The following is a 14,846-nucleotide window of genomic DNA, read 5'->3' on the forward strand; positions in this document are numbered from 1 at the left end:
GAGTACTGGACTGCAGCTAAGTCTCCTAGTGAGAGAACTTAGGCGAGTACTGGACTGCAGCTAAGCCCCCGAGTGGGAGGATTGCTCTCCACTCGGTAGGATTTTTTTCAAACTTAGGCGAGTACTGGACTGCAGCTAAGCCCCCGAGTGGGAGGATTGCTCTCCACTCGGTAGGATTTTTTTTTCAAACTTAGGCGAGTACCGGACTGCAGCTAAGCCTCCTAGTGAGAGAACTTAGGCGAGTACTGGACTGCAGCTAAGCCCCCGAGTGGGAGGATTGCTCTCCACTCGTAGGATTTCCTTTCGAACTTAGGCAAAACGGATTCGCGACTAAGCCCACCCACTGGGGGATTTCAGAAGTAAATAAGAACAAAACAATCGAATGATAGGACCATAAGCTCTTGTCTTTGATAAACAAATTACAGAGGTGTTTCTTATTACATTTTATTCGAACGTGTGCTTAAGTATAAAAGGGGCGGAGCAGCTCCGTGTTCCAAGCCCGTGGCTCGTCTTTCTGATGCTCAATACTGTAAAGATGGTATGCTCCGTTGTGGAGAACTTTGGTGATGATGAAGGGGCCCTCCCAAGTCGGGGCAAGCTTGTGTGGTTTTTGTTGATCCACTCGAAGAACCAGGTCTCCTTCTTGAAAGGCTCAACCCCTCACATTTCTGGTATGGAATCGACGCAAGTCTTGCTGATAAATGGTCGACCGGATCAAGGCCATCTCTCTTTCCTCCTCTAAGAGATCGACTGAATCTTGCCAGGCCTACTCTGCTTCCTCTTCGGAGAAGAGCTCGACTCGGGGTGCATTGTGGAGCAGGTCACTTGGCAGAACAGCTTCGGCTCCATAGACTAAGAAGAAAGGAGTTCGTCCGGTCGACCGATTAGGAGTTGTCCTTAAACCCCACAGAATTGACGGAAGTTCATCAACCCAAGCGCCTGCTGCGTGTTTGAGATCACGCATCAGTCGGGATTTCAGTCCTTTGAGAATTAGGCCATTGGCTCTTTCTGCTTGTCCGTTCAACTGCGGGTGAGCGACTGAAGCATAGTCGACTCGAGTGCCCTGAGAGGCGCGGAAAGCTCTGAACTCATCGAAATCGAAGTTCGACCCGTTGTCCATGATGATGTTGTGTGGGACTCCATATCTAAATGTTAATCCTATGATAAAACTGACAACAGTGCTAGCATCAAGGTTCTTGATAGGTTTAGCTTCGATCCATTTGGTAAACTTATCGACTGCAACGAGCACATGAGTGAAGCCGCTCCTGCCAGTTCTCAGTGGCCCAACCATATCCAGTCCCCAAACAGCAAAGGGCTAGATGAGGGGGTGGTCTTCAGGGCTGACGCTGACTCGTGAGACATGTCGGAGTAAAACTAGCAGCCTTCACATCTGTCGACTATATCTTTCGCCATTTCATTTGCTCGTGGCCAATAGAATCCAGCTCGGTATGCTTTAGCCATGATGGCCCGAGAGGACGGATGATGACCACAGGTCCCCGAGTGGATGTCATTGAGGATCATTCGACCTTCTTCTGGTGTTATGCATTTCTGACCGACTCCAGTCACGCTTTCCCTGAACAGTTGTCCTCTGATCACAGTAAAGGCCTTGGATCGATGGACGATCTGTCGAGCCTCTTCTTCATCCTTTGGGAGTTCTTTCCTGAGGATGTATGCAATGTAGGGCACCGTCCAGTCGGAAGTAATGGCCAGAACCTCCATGATCAGGTCGACCACGGCTGGGACCTCGACTTCAGTCGGATCTATGGCGCTCTTAGGTTGCGGGGGCTCTTCAGTAAAAGGATCTTCCTGAACTGTCGGCGAGTGAATATGCTCCAAAAACACATTGCTGGGAATGGCTTCTCTCTTGGAGCCTATCTTTGCCAAGTCATTGGCTGCTTGATTTTTCAGTCGGGGTATGTGATGGAGTTCTAACCCCTCAAACTTCTTCTCAAGTTTTCTCACCGTGTTGCAGTAACCAGTCATGGCTGGGCTTCTGAGGTCCCACTCCTTCATCACTTGATTAACTACCAAATCTGAGTCGCCATAGACCATGAGGCGACGGACGCCGAGTGAGATGGCCATGCGCAACCCACACAGGAGTGCTTCATATTGTGCTTCATTGTTGGAGGAATCAAAGTGAATCTGGAGGACATATCTAAGCCTGTCTCCTCGGGGGGATACCAAAACTACCCCAGCACCAGAACCATTCAACATTTTGGATCCGTCAAAGAACATGGTCCAGTGCTCAGAGTCTTGAGTCAGCAGTTGCTATTCAATCCACTCGGCAAGGAAATCTGCTATTGCTTGGGACTTGATAGCTTTCTTTGCCTCAAACTTGATATCCAAGGGAAGGAGTTCAATCGCCCATTTTGCCACTCGACCAGTTGCATCTCTGTTGTGCAGAATCTCTGACAATGGAGCATTGCTGACGACTGTAACAGAGTGATCCGAGAAATAGTGTGCAACCTTCTTCGTGGTCATGTAAATCCCATAGACAAGCTTCTGATAATGAGGATATCTCTGCTTTGACGGGGTCAGGACTTCAGAAATATAAGAAACTGGGCGTTGAACTTTATAAGCTTTTCCTTCTTCTTCCCGCTCGACCGTAAGTACTGTACTGACGACTTGTCCAGTGGCTGCTATATAAAGCAGTAGAGGCTCTTTGCTGATTGGAGCAGCAAGAACCGGCTGGGTGGAAAGCAGGGCTTTTAGCTCTGCAAACGCTGCATCAGCTTCTGGGGTCCACTCGAACTTATCTGATTTCTTCATCAGTCGGTAAAGAGGCAGCGCCTTTTCACCGAGGCGAGAAATGAATCGACTTAGGGCGGCCAAGCAACCAGTAAGCTTCTGGACATCATGCACACACACAGGGCGTTTCATTCGGAGTATAGCGCCTACTTTCTCTGGGTTAGCATCAATTCCTCGTTTGGAAACAAGGAAACCGAGTAACTTTCCGCCTGGAACTCCAAACATGCACTTTGATGGATTGAGCTTGATATCATACCTTCTGAGGTTGGCAAAGGTTTCAGCAAGGTCAATCAGTAGGTCGGAACCTTTACGTGACTTGACCACAATGTCATCCATGTATGCTTCCACATTTTGACTGATCTGAGTGAGCAGGCACTTCTGAATCATCCGCATGAATGTGGCTCCAGCATTCTTCAAACCGAATGGCATTGTGACATAACAGAAGCACCCAAACGGGGTGATAAAAGTTGTCTTTATCTCATCGGGTCCGTACAGACGGATCTGGTGGTACCCGGAGTAGGCGTCCAAAAAGGACAAACGCTCGCAGTCGAGTCGACTATCTGGTCGATGCGAGGGAGAGGAAAGTGATCCTTCGGGCAGGCCCGATTGATATGCTTGAAATCAATGCACATGCAAAGTGAGTCGTCTTTCTTTGGGACCATTACAACATTGGCTAACCACTCGGAGTGGTAAATCTCTCGGATAAACTCAGCTGCCAAAAGCCGAGCCACCTCTTCATCGATTGCCTTTCTTTTCTGTACGGCGGACCATCGAAGATGCTCTTTGACCGGTTTCACCTTAGGGTCGACTCGCAAACAATGCTCAGCCAGTCCCCTGGGAACACCCGGCATGTCAGAAGGCTTCCATGCAAAGATGTCCCAGTTCTCACAGAGGAACTGGATGAGCGCTTCTTCCTATTTGGAGTCGAGTGTGGTTGAAATGTGAGTCGGAGCAGCATTGGGATCTGTTGGGTGAATGTGAATCGACTTCGTTTCACCAGACGACTGGAATGCTGAATCTGTGGCTGGCTTCTTGGCTCGCAGCAAGTCACTCAGATCTGCATTTTTCTGGTATTCTTGCAATTCTACCACGTCCATCTGGGCATCGGTGATCTTTGAGCCCTTCTGGAAGCACGCTTCTGCCTTCTTCTGATTACCAGAGATAGTGATCACTCCTCTGGGACCGGGCATCTTCAGTTTGAGCTACACGTAACATGGTCGAGCCATAAATCGTGCATAAGCTGGCCTGCCCAGAATTGCATGATAAGCACTCTAGAAATCCACAACTTCAAATGTCAACTTTTCTTTGCGGTAATTTTTGGAATCACCGAAAACCACGTCGAGCGCAATCTGACCGAGGGATGCAGCCTTCTTGCCTGGAATGACCCCATGGAATCTCATATTGCTTTCACTGAGTCTGGACATCGGAATGCCCATTCCCTTCAACGTCTCTGCATACAGTATGTTCAGGCCACTGCCACCGTCCATCGGGACCTTTGTCAGTCAAGTGCCTTCGACCACCGAGTCGACCACCAGTGCTTGCCTCCCAGGGGTGGCTATGTGCGCTGGATGGTCAGACTGGTCGAATGTAATGGCAGTCTATGACCACTTCAAGTAACTGGGTGTCACCAGAGCGACCATGTTCACTTCCCTATTGATGACTTTCAATCAACTTTTGCTCTCAACGTCAGCAAAAATCATCAGAGTGGAATTCACGTGGGGATAACCATCATCATCCTCTTCCTCATCCTCAGCCTTGTCTGCTTCCTTCTCCTTTTCCTTGGGTTGTTTCTCTCGGAACTGCTGGATTAGGAGCCGACACTGCCGAGTGGTGTGCTTCGGGTAAATGAAATTCCCTTCTTCATCTTTTTTGGTGTGGATATAGCACGGCAGATCCAACACGTCATTTCCATCTTGATCTTTTACTTTCTTGGGGTTCCACGGCCCTTTGGGCTTCCCCTTAAACTTTCCATGAACCACAGCCAGGGCTTCACCTGGAGCAGATGGCTCGGCCTTGGGCTCCTCCGGCTTCATGGGCGACTGCTTTGTGCTTGCCACTCCAGAGTCACTCTTCTTCTTCACCATTGGCATACTTGGTGGCAATTTCCATCATCCAAGCCAGAGTCATATTTCCTGTCCGGCCGAATTTCATATTCAACTCCCGATACCTGACGCCTTCCTTAAAGGCACAAATTGCCTGATGATCTGACACATCTTCTACCGTGTGGTGTAGGGTGATCCATCTCTGGATATAATCCCTCAAAGTTTCATTCGGTTTCTGAACACAACACTGTAATTCTGTCAAACCTGTCGGCCGTTTGCAAGTGCCCTCGAATGTTCTGACAAACAATCAGGCGAGATCTTCCCAAGTATAGATGCTGCCAGACGCTAATTGATTCAGCCATGCTCTAGCCGAGCCCTCCAACATCAGAGGAAGGTGTTTCATGGCCACTTCATCATTGCCGCCACCAATCTGGACAGCCACTCAGTTGTCTTCAAGCCAAGTGTCAGGCTTGGACTCTCCGGTGAACTTACTGACTCCAATCGCCAACCTGAAGTTGGGGGAAATCACCGCAGCTCTGATAGCTCTGCTGAAGCACTCTGGACCAGAGACATGTACCCTGTTGCTGGTTTGCGGATCTCTGTCATGGCCCTCTCGGTGAGCTCTGTTTCTGTCGACCAAGCCCTGCACGAGAATAGATCTCGCATCAAAGCCTAGCTCCCTAGGGTCGACTGGAATACCTCATCCGACATTGTGAGGGCGTCTGTCTTCATGTGGCCGAGGCACGTATGACCCACTTCTTGGAGGAGGCGTGGGCACTCGACGGCGATCATCGCGATCGGCACGGTGATCATACTGCTCTCGGTTTCTGTACTGATCACGCCGATCTCCACGTCCCTCACACCTCGGGGGCGATCTTGGGCTATGGGCCAACTGAACTGTGTCTGTGACCACAGATCTGCTATGGATCCTATTCCACGACTGAGATACGACCGTATTCTACTCTCCCCCTGCCCGGAGCAAGGCTCTGATCTGCACCAGACCTCGGCCAGCTTCTGATTGGGAAGGTTGGATCGACTCTGCTATCCGGGCAGCAGCTGCTATATTCTGGATCGGTGTTTGGTATACCTGAGTCGGAGGTGGAAAAAGATGGCGTCGACTGGACTCAGGAGCACGTTGTCGAGCGTGATCGTCGAGTGCGCGCTGGAGGTTCTCCAGTCGAGTGCGCTCAGCCAGGTTGGCCAAGCACGCTTTCTCCAAGGCCTGGGCCTTAGGGGTTTCTCCAACTATAGGAGTATGCAGTGCATCCATGTTCCGGCGGCGAAGTTCCTCCCTCTACTGCGAGGAGAGGGGTTCGGGGCGATACTCCTCGTGAACGCGTGACGGATCGCCGTTCCCGTCGCCTCCATCTTCACGGTTGAAGCCAGGAGGGCTGCATGGTCCATTGACCATCAAGACTTCCATCGCCGGGTCGCTGCTGTCACACTCGGATGCGGTCTCTACGGAGCCAGTCGACAGATCGAACAGGCCGTAGAGAGTTTCGTCGGGCTCGATCGTCGTGACTTGAGGGGTGGCCGACTGGCGGGCCACCGCATGCTTCACCCACCGCTGAAGCCTCGACTGACCGGAGCGTTTGCTCCGGCAGGCCGCAGGGAGGGAGAAAGCTACTGGAGTCGACTGATACTGGGTCGACGGCTGCCGCAGGAGGACGCTGCGGACGCACGCGCAAAAGTGCGTCGCCCCGCGGGCGGGGAGCGTGTCGGCGTCGAGTGGTGCCTCCTGAAGCCAAGCGGAGTCGTCGGTGACAAACACGAGCACGGTGGGACTTCCGCCTGGAACCATGATGAAGGGGATCGGAAAAATTGGAACTTCTCCAACAAGTCACTAAGACACCTGCCCCACGGTGGGCGCTAACTGTCGTGGTTCTAAGACTGATAGTAGAATAGGAGGGTATGAATGTAGAGGCAAGATCCTAGCTATGGAGGAGTTGTATGCACGAGTTTTACGAGTTCAGGCCCTTCTCGGAGGAAATAACAGCCCTACGTCTCGGAGCCCGGAGGCGGTCGACTGAATATATGCGTGTGAATTATAGAAAGTGCGAACCCCTGTCCCAGAGGAGGGGGTGGCTTATATAGAGTATGCCAGGACCCCAGCTCCCCTCCGTAACACAAGGTTCAATGCTCATAAAGGAGGGGCGTTACTGGTAACGTCTGCAGTAAATTGTTGTAAATGCCCATAAAGCTATGGTTTAAATCCTGACCGTTGCAGAGTGGAGGGTTTCTCATCTTCTGGTGGTCGAGTGTCTTCAAGGTGGTCGAGTGAGCACATCTTCATGGTCGAGTGGATGATGGTTTCTCTTCGACTGCTTCTGATTCTTTGTAGAGATGTCCTTGGGGAGGGTATGTTGGACAGATCCGTGACCCTACCCTAGGTACATAGCTTCATCAGGGGCCATAGCTTTCACTAGAGGCTTCTCTCAAGATAGAAAATAATATGGTGGGTGAACAAATTACTGCCGAGCAATTGATAGAAAAGCGCAAAGTTATGACGATATCTAAGGCAATGATCATGAATATAGGCATCACGTCCGTGTCAAGTAGACCGAAACGATTCTGCATCTACTACTATTACTGCACACATCGACCGCTATCTAGCATGCATATAGAGTATTAACTTCATAAAGTACATAGTAACACATTAAGCAAGATGACATGATGTAGAGGAATTAACTCAGGCAATATGATGAGAACCCCATCTTTTCATCCTCGATGGCAACAATACAATACATGCCTTGTTGCCCCTACTGTCATGGGGAAATAACACCGCAAGATTGAACCCAAAGCTATTAACTTCTCCCATTGCAAGAGAAACCAATCTAGTTGGCCAAACCAAACCGATAGATCGAAGAGAATTACGAAGATATCAAATCATGCATAAAAGAATTCAGAGGAGATTCAGATAATATTCATTGATAAGCTGATCATAAATCCACAATTCATCGGATCTCAGCAAACACACCGCACAAGAGTACTACATCGGAGAGATCTCTAAGAAAACCGAGGAGAACATGGTATTGAGAATCAAAGAGAGAGAAGAAGCCATCTAGCTACTAGCTATGGGCCCGTAGGTCTATGGTAAACTACTCACGCTTCATCGGAAGGGCAATGGAGTTGATGTATAAGCCTTTCGTGATCGAATCCCCCTCTGGCAAGATGCCGGAAAAGGCCCCTAGAAGGGATCTCACGGGTACAGAAGGTTGCGGCGATGGAAAAGTGTTTTCGTGGCTCCCCTAATTGGTTTGGGGATATATGGGAATATATAGGCGAAGAAACTAGGTCAGGAGGTGCACGAGGGGCCCACAAGGGTGGGGGCCAGGCCCTACCCCCTAGGCGCACCCTCCATCCTTGTGGCCGCCTCGTGGCTCCTCCGACTTCATCTCCAAGTCTTCTGGTTGTCTTCTGATCCAAGTAAAATCATTGCGAAGGTTTTATTCCGTTTGGACTTCATTTGGTATTCCTTTTCTGTGAAACTCTAAAACAAGGAAAAAACAAGAACTGACATTGGGCTCTAGGTTAATAGGTTAGTCCCAAAAATAATATAAAATAGCATATTGATGCATATAAAACATCCAAAACAGATAATATAATAGCATGGAACAATAAAAAATTATAGATAAGTTGGAGACGTATCAAGCATCCCTAAGCTTAATTCCAGCTCGTCCTCGAGTAGGTAAATGATAAAAACGGAATTTTTGATGTGGAATTCTACCTAACATATTTATCCATGTAATACTTCTTTATTGTGGCATGAATGTTCAGATCCGTATGATTCAAAACAAAAGTTTAATATTGACATAAAAAACAATAATACTTCAAGCATACTAACAAAGCAATTATGTCTTCTCAAAATAACATGGCCAAATAAATCTTATACCTACAAAATCATATAGTCTGGCTATGCTCCATCTTCATCACACAAAATATTTAAATCATGCACAACCCCGATGACAAGCCAAGCAATTGTTTCATACTTTTGATGTTCTCAAACTTTTTCAACTTTCACGCAATACATGAGCGTGAGCCATGGACATAGCACTATAGGTGGAATAGAAGGTGGTTGTGGCGAAGACAAAAATTAAGGAGATAGTCTCACATCAACTAGGCGTATCAACGGGCTATGGAGATGCCCATCAATAGATATCAATGTGAGTGATTAGGGATTGCCATGCAACGGATGCACTAGAGCTATAAGTTTATGAAAGCTCAACAAGAAACTAAGTGGGTGTGCATCCAACTAGCTTGCTCACGAAGACCTAGGGAAATTTTTAGTGAGCCCGTCCTTGGAATATACTAGCCAAGTTCTATACTAAAAAATTCCCACTAGTATATGAAAGTGACAATATAGGAGACTCTCTATCATGAAGATCATGGTGCTACTTTGAAGCACAAGTGTGGTCAAAGGATAGTAATATTGCCCATTCTCCCTCTTCTCTCATTTTCTTATTTGGGCCTTCTCTCATTTTTGGCCTCTCTTTTTTCATACGGAGTCTCATCCCGACTTGTGGGGGAATCATAGTCTCCATCATCCTTTCCACACACGAGGCAATGCTGTAATAATGAAGATCATCACATTTTTATTTACTTACAACTCAAGAATTACAACTTGATACTTAGAACAAAATATGACTCTATATGAATGCCTCTGGCAATGTACCGGGATGTGCAATGAATCAAGAGTGACATGTATAAAAGAATTATGAATGGTGGCTTTGCCACAAATATGATGTCAACTACATGATCATGCAAAGCAATATGACAATGATGATGTGTGTCATAATAAATGGAATGGTGGAAATTTGCATGGCAATATATCTCAGAATGGCTATGGAAATGCCATAATAGGTAGGTATGGTGGCTGTTTTGAAGAAGGTACACGGTGGTTTATGGTATCGGCGAAAGTTGTGTGGTACTAGAGAGGCTAGCAATGGTGGAAGGGTGACAGTGTGTATAATCCATGGACTCAACATTAGTCATAAAGAACTCACATACTTATTGCAAAAATCTATTAGTTATAAAAATGAAGTACTATGCGCATGCTCCTAGGGGGATAGATTGGTAGGAAAAGACCATCGTTCGTCCCCGACCGCCACTCATAAGGAAGACAATCAATAAATAAATCATGCTCCGACTTCATCACATAACGGTTCACCATACGTGCATGTTACGGGACTCACAAACTTTAACACAAGTATTTCTCAAATTTAGAATTACTCACTACCATGACTCTAATATCACCATCTTCATAAGGAATCAAACTTCTCAAAGTATTCAATGTACTTTATATGAAAGTTTTTATTATATCCCTCTTGGATGCCTATCATATTAGGACTAAATTTATAACCAAAGCAAATTACCTTGCTGTTTAAAGACTCTCAAAATAATATAAGTGAAGCATGAGAGTTCATAAATTTCAATAAAATAAAACCACTGACGTGCTCTAAAAAGATATAAGTGAAGCACTAGAGCAAAATTGCCTAGCTCAAAAGATATAAGTGAAGCACATAGAGTATTCTAATAAATCTTGATTTTTGTGTGTCTCTCTCAAAGGATGTGTACATCAAGGATGATTGTGGAAAAATAAAAAGCAAAGACTAAAATCATACAAGATGCTCCGAGCAGAACACATATCATGTGGTGAATAAAAATATAGCCTCAAGTAAAGTTACCGGTAGACGAAGACGAAAGAGGGGATGCCTTCCGGGGCACCCCCAAGATTAGGCTCTTGGTTTTCCTTGAATATTACCATGGGGTGCCTTGGGAATCCCCAATCTTAGTATCTTGCCACTCCTTATTCCATAGTTCATCAAATCCTTACCCAAAACTTGAAAACTTCGCAACACAAAACTCACCAGAAAATCTCATAAGCTCCGTTAGTATAAGAATAAAATCACCAATTTTGGTACTATTGTGAACTCATTCTTTATTTGTATTGGTGTAATATCTACTGTATTTCAACTTATCGATGGTTCATACCCCCCGATACTACCCATATAATCATCAAATAACCAAACAACACATAGAAAACAGAATCTGTCAAAAGCAGAATAGTCTGAAGCAATCTGTAACTCTCAAATACTTATGTAACTCCATAAATTCTGAAAAATTACTACAACTGTCACATCCCTAGTTCTGGTATGACCTAGACTAGCTAGTCATGTGTGCATCATGTTTAAATTTCATTTAGATTTGAATTGGGGATTTGTGAAACCCTCAGAAATCATTTCTGGAAATAACCCAGATAAAAATTGCTCCAACAAGGTCCAAGAAAATGTTCATGTTGCTCTCTGAAAATATTGGTCAAAGGTAAAATTCAAACAAATATTTTCAGGAGCTCATAAATATTTATTTTGGCCATTTGGAATTAATGCAATACTTATTTGCGTTGGATATATATATGTTACTAGTAAGATGCCCGTGCGTTGCACGGCTAACCAAAATGCATTGATCTAGAGTACTTTATTTCACAACTTATGTGGTGGTCATCTCATGTGTAACAAATATCAATATGTTTCTTTGGATATATTCATTCTTCTTTTGATCTCACAAGCATCCGGGTGAAGAGTAAATGCAGACAGAATAGCAAACATAACAAACCTATTCTTGCAAACAAACACGTTCCAGTGTTCAAGCTGCATGCAAAACTTCATGAAGAAAAAACACTTGTGGTGCTTTGCCAAAAAAAAGCTTTAAAAATAGTTTTTTAACGATTTGTTTATTTTTCTAGTCCAACATTAATGTTATTTTTTCATGAAATGTTGCACAAATAGTTCTACATGTTTGTTTCCAAAAGATTTCTTTAAATTTTATTGATATTATTTGAGCTCAAGAGCCAAGTTCATGTCCCATCTTCCTTCTGGCATTTCTTATGCAACAATCAAGTAAAAAAATAGGACGAACCTATAATTAGATCCTTGCCGTGCCGAGCTGAGTCGGGGCGAGCAACTACAGAATAGGCATTTCTTCCATATGTTACCATTACATATCTGCAACTGCAGAAGAAGATTTTCTTCTTCATCAATACCCATACATTGGTCCTTGTCAGATCAGAAGGCGAAGAGCAGTGCATCTCACCCCCCCCATACTCTGTTCCATCTATGAGAGTGTGATCAACATGGATTGCGTTGCCGGGAAGGGGGAAATAATAGTAGGTGGTGGCTGCGCCACCGAGGATGAGCAGGGCGTAGCCACCAACGTACTTGTGCGTACTTGTGGGGGTTGGTGTTGGAGGAGACAGGGGAGGACACAGACGTTGTGGTCGCAGTTGGGGCTGCTGAAGCAAGAATACAGGGGAGGCAGTGAAATGTTGGGGCTCGAACGACTCCGATGGTGAAATGTTGGGGCTGTGGCTCGTTTCTAGCCCAGTATTTTTTTTAAATTAGCAGCGAAATGTATAGGCTACAAGAGCAGCCCAAGCCCAATACGAAGCTATCCTTATTTGGTGACCTAGACGAGCAGCATGTACCCACTGACCCACGCGATGCATCCATCCCCCCGCCGCCGCACACAGCTGTTGCTCGCACCTCCCTCCCTCTTACATTCTCTTCTTCCCAATGCATCCATAATCCGTCCCCGCCGCACGCACACAGGCATGCTTTCGTCGCCGAGCGCACACACGCACGCAGATGCTCACGCGTTGCCCACCCTTGTTCTTCTCTGCTTGTGTTGCGTCCTCACCAACTTTGGCAGGTGCGTGCCCTCCGCCTCAACGCCGCACCGCCACTTGCTCTGGCACGCCCTGGTGGCCGGCGGTGACCAGCATCACTCACAGCACATCCACAGCATGCACCTCCCTTGTCCATCCACTCACGAGCCGCTCAGGCTAAACAAAGCCAGTGCAGAACGAGCCGAGCCACCCATATGCAGCTCGTTGGCATCACCCAGCTGAGCCGAGCTGGCTGCTTCCGAGCGAGCTAACATGGCTCTGTCTGAATTCGGCTTGGCTCGTGTCCAGTACTAATCGGCAGCATACTTACCCAGGTCGAAGTCAGGGAGACGGGGAAGGTGGTGGTGGAGACGGCGAGGAGGGGTTTGTGGTAGTGGTCGGCAATGGAGCCTGGGGGCGAACGAACAACGGCACCGACCTGTCCAGATCCTTCTTTCTTTCCTGAGATGGCGCTAGATGAGGTGGGGTAGAGATGGGCTAAACACTGAACTGGAGTGGCAGGGGGTTATTTGTAAAATTGCCATAGTTTGTCTTAGACGCGTTGGATGCAAATCGGATGGTTGTAAATGAAAGATGACAGGCACACCATCATCACCAACTCAGATTTTTATAGGAGTAGAGATATATTTTATATATGTCCAAATAATCTGAAAATTGGTGAGGGGCTTTGGAATAATCCCTTAGGTCCCTGCAAAAATTGTCAGAAGAAAATAAAATGATTTAGTATTATTATTAAATCAAAAAACAAATGTCAGAAAATAGAAAAGAAAACAAAAATAGAACAGAACCTTACCTGGACCTACCTGCGGCCTCGCACTGTGCGGCCCAGCAGGCCGGCCCAGCCAGCTGGCTGCGCCAGTCGTCCCCTTCCTCGCGCCAGGAGGACAGGGGCACGCGCGCGGCGCGCGCGACCACGCGCCCGGCCACCTCCTGCCTCTCTGCTTCCTCCCGCGTCTCTCTGGAGACGCCACACACCCCTAGGCCCCTCTCAATCCCTCTCGCTCTCCCTCCTCCCATGGATCTCTCCTTCTCCCCGCGACCGAGCGCTGCCGTCACTGCAGCTCATCGCCATCGTAGCTACCGCCTCCCCCTCGCCCTCTCCTCATGTCTGCAAGCTCCGCCACGACGCCTACTTCGTCTGCATCAAGCCACGCGCCGCGGGAGGCCCTGGAACGCTGTCACCGCCGTATTCTTCATCGCCGGCCGCCGGAGATCGCCGTTGCTTTTCCGCCCGCATTGTACCTCCCCCGAGCTCGCTGAAGCCTCTGCCGGATCCGCTGTGAGCCCTGCCGTTGTTTTCCCCTCTCCATTTTGTCACTCGCGCACCATAGTCGTGCTAACCACCGGACCCGAGCGGTCACGCCGTCGTGGATCCTCACCGTTGTGGCCAGAGCCACCGCAGCTTGCGGCCGCGCACGCCAACACACTCAGCAGCCCCCCAGCAAGCCCACGCCGCCAACTGCAGCCCCTGCCGTGCACCGCAGTGCTGCGCCCGCACCCAGCCGAACTCTGGCCATCGCCCCGAGCTCGATTCCAGCGAGCTCAAGCCACCCCCGCCTCTCCCGCTTGCTCCAGAAGACGCGGACGAGCCCTGGCTCCTCGCCCGTGGCCTCCGCCGCCCAAATGGTCGCCGGAAGGCGAATCCCGTGCCCCTCCACCGTGTTCGGCCTCGCCGGCTGCTAAAAGCCGGTGGGTTGACTGGGTTTGACCCCCCCAGCTGACCAGATTTGACCCGTATGGGTCAATGACATGTGGGGCCCGACCCTACTAATTTTTAGTTTAGGATTAGTTTAACAACTCATTAACTTTGTTAGCTAACCGTGTCACTGACGTGTGGACCCCACACATCAGGTTTGACCTGGTCAGCCGCGGTTGACTCGCTGACATCATGCCACTATCATGCTGATGCAGTTATTCATTTTCTGGTATTAAAATAAATCAAGAAAATCCAAAAATGATATAAACTTCAAAAATTCATAGAAATTCAACCGTAGCTCAGATTGAAATAAGTTATATATGAAAAATGATCAGAAAAATTCAATGTATCCATCTGTACCATTTTCATGCATGACAAACCAACCTATACATGCTATAAATATGAAAACACACTTATAGCATTTAAAGGGACTTAAATTAGAGTTGCATTTGAACCTTTGGGTCAAATGGACCTCTTCCAAGTTGAATGCTAAATGCATTAGCTCAAAACACATCACTTATTCATGCATCATATTGTTGCATATGCTTGTGTTTGATTGTCGACACCGTTCCTTCTCGATAGGTCCTGCTCCGGAGACCGATCCAGAGTAGCTGTCAGAGGAGCAGTGCCCCCCTGTTGATCTACCAGGCAAGCAAACCCCCTTGTTCATTCCGATACA

This window comes from Triticum dicoccoides, chromosome 3A (assembly GCF_002162155.2).
Source record: "Triticum dicoccoides isolate Atlit2015 ecotype Zavitan chromosome 3A, WEW_v2.0, whole genome shotgun sequence".
Taxonomy (NCBI): Eukaryota; Viridiplantae; Streptophyta; class Magnoliopsida; order Poales; family Poaceae; genus Triticum; species Triticum dicoccoides.